A 2,387-nucleotide genomic window follows, 5' to 3' on the forward strand; every position below is an offset into this window, starting at 1 on the left:
ATTTGCCAAACATTCTAGTACATGTCTTATCTATTAAAGAGAAATCAACTTGCTCACCCAAAATATCCACCCACAATCAAAATAATCATGACCATGACCCAAATTAGAATTAGTATATGGCTATATGCAGTATAATGATAACGCTCCAAAAAGTTTTGTTCCCACGGTGTCTTATTCTCATTCCTGGACCAACTACATATTGTCACATAAATAAAATTATTTTTTTAAAAAAGTAACATTCTGATTTTTTCAGGATAGGGTTTATACATATGATATATGTTCATTATGGACATGGCAAACTTCTTTTTCCTTGCTTTTTTGTCCTTTATTTTTGTTACTACCGATAATAAAGCATGTTTAGTTAATTTGAGATCAAGAGACAAACAAGAAGGTGGAGATAAAAGAAGCTGAACCAAACAAGCATGTTGACAAGGACGTAAGGAGCAACATGGCCACCACAAATTTAGTATCATTTAATAGCTTAATCACAACATTGATAATGTTTTATCTTTCACAACATAGCTTAATCACAACTTCTCTAATAACAAATTAAAGTATTTTATCTTTCATTTACTTTTTATCATTTATCATATATTTAAAAATAAATAAATAAACAACTAAAAATTGTCACATATTGATGATCAACAATTCAACATAACGATATTCATTAGGTACACTTGGTAATACCAAAAAATAAGGATATCATTGGAGCATTGACATGATAATATTGTCCTAATTAAATTATTATGCTTCATTAGTTATGATATTAGCACTTATTAATATTTAGTCATTTCCATAGGGGTGGAATATATAAACAGAAAAATTTAGTTTAGTGAACTTAGTTAAAATTATGAAATTTGTTTTATAATATATTTCCATTTAATTCTTCAATTTTCTTTCTCCTTTTAATTTATCTTTTAAAACTGCTCGTAAATTGATTTAGAAAAAGAAAGGTCAAATTAATATTTCATTTTTCTTTCTTTTGATATGTATTATTTTGAACCCTTTAGATATATATTTTTAGTTTGGTCTTATAAATTTTTCTTTTCAATTTTATTTTTACTTGGAAACAATATGGCATCTATTATCTATTCAATAATAAAAGAAACTTACTAGGATTGATGATAATAACATGACATTTTATCCATTTTTTACATTTTATGCTGCATGATCATTTCACACATGAATTAAGTTTTGATCATTTTTATGTATCTTTAAAATTTAGGAACTAAATTACACATTAGCAGCTATAGTTGTAGTGTTGTATTTATACCTTTTCCATTCATAAATAGTGGTGGATTTGTTTCTCAATCATTATTGTTTGTGGTTAGGGTGGGGGACCAAAAGCCCAAGATGACGGGTTAGTCTGTATCTGAGATTTTAGGCCTGTCTTTTTTCAATGGACTAATGGAAGTCCATGAACCCAATAAACCCACAACTTCTGAAGAGAAAATAAAAAGTAGAGCAAAAAGGTTTAAACCATGAAACATGTTCAACACTTGTTATAAATTATTTTTAGTGAGTACTTGAGTAGATCAGGATCGGATTTCATCTTCACTAACCCCGAACTTGAATATCTCAGAGTTGAAAATTTGACCTTCATCCCTAGCCCCATTAAATTTTGGGTTTTCCTAAATTGACGTTGTACTTGTTTGACTCAAATATATATATAATGATAGTTTTGTAAAATCCTTTTATTTATATATATATATATATAATCATAACTTTATTAATAAATATAAATGAAGGCTGAGATGAGCATTTATAATGTCAAACTAAATAAGGTTGAAAAAATAAACTACAACTCAAACCCAAACTCATTCAAATTGGGTTTTCCTGTCAAACTCATGTTAAGTTGGTGCAATATGAACTAGTTTGAGTTATATTGTCCTTCCAACTTCTATTAAACCAATGGCATTGATGTTCTTACTATTTGTATGCGCCCAGTTATGGTTTGTTAGAGATTCAGTACCTCTACCAATTTGGTACAACACCAAAGTCGTTAGAAACTTTGTTTTAGATTTGAATAGGTTTAAGGAAGTGGTCAACCTTTCCCTTAATCTTTTCATTTATGCTCTTGATGCTCTCTAGTCTAACAAACTTTCACTACTAATAAAATATTTGGTATTATGATTATTCCATCAACTACAAACATTTCAACATAGTTTCTATATACATCCATTTGGACTTTTTTTTATAAGATCATAGTTCCGTATGAAATGAGGTAGAGGGACATCATTAAATTTGTTAATAATTGTACATAGTTTAAAAACAATATTCATTAATAAAACTAAATTATTTTCTCTTTTCACTCAATTTATTTTAGTAAAGAAGTGTATTTTGATAACCAATTCATTTCTTGTTTGTAAAATCTTGAAAATAGTAAT

The sequence above is a fragment of the Lupinus angustifolius genome, unplaced genomic scaffold (genome assembly GCF_001865875.1).
Source record: "Lupinus angustifolius cultivar Tanjil unplaced genomic scaffold, LupAngTanjil_v1.0 Scaffold_11_57, whole genome shotgun sequence".
Lineage (NCBI taxonomy): Eukaryota > Viridiplantae > Streptophyta > Magnoliopsida > Fabales > Fabaceae > Lupinus > Lupinus angustifolius.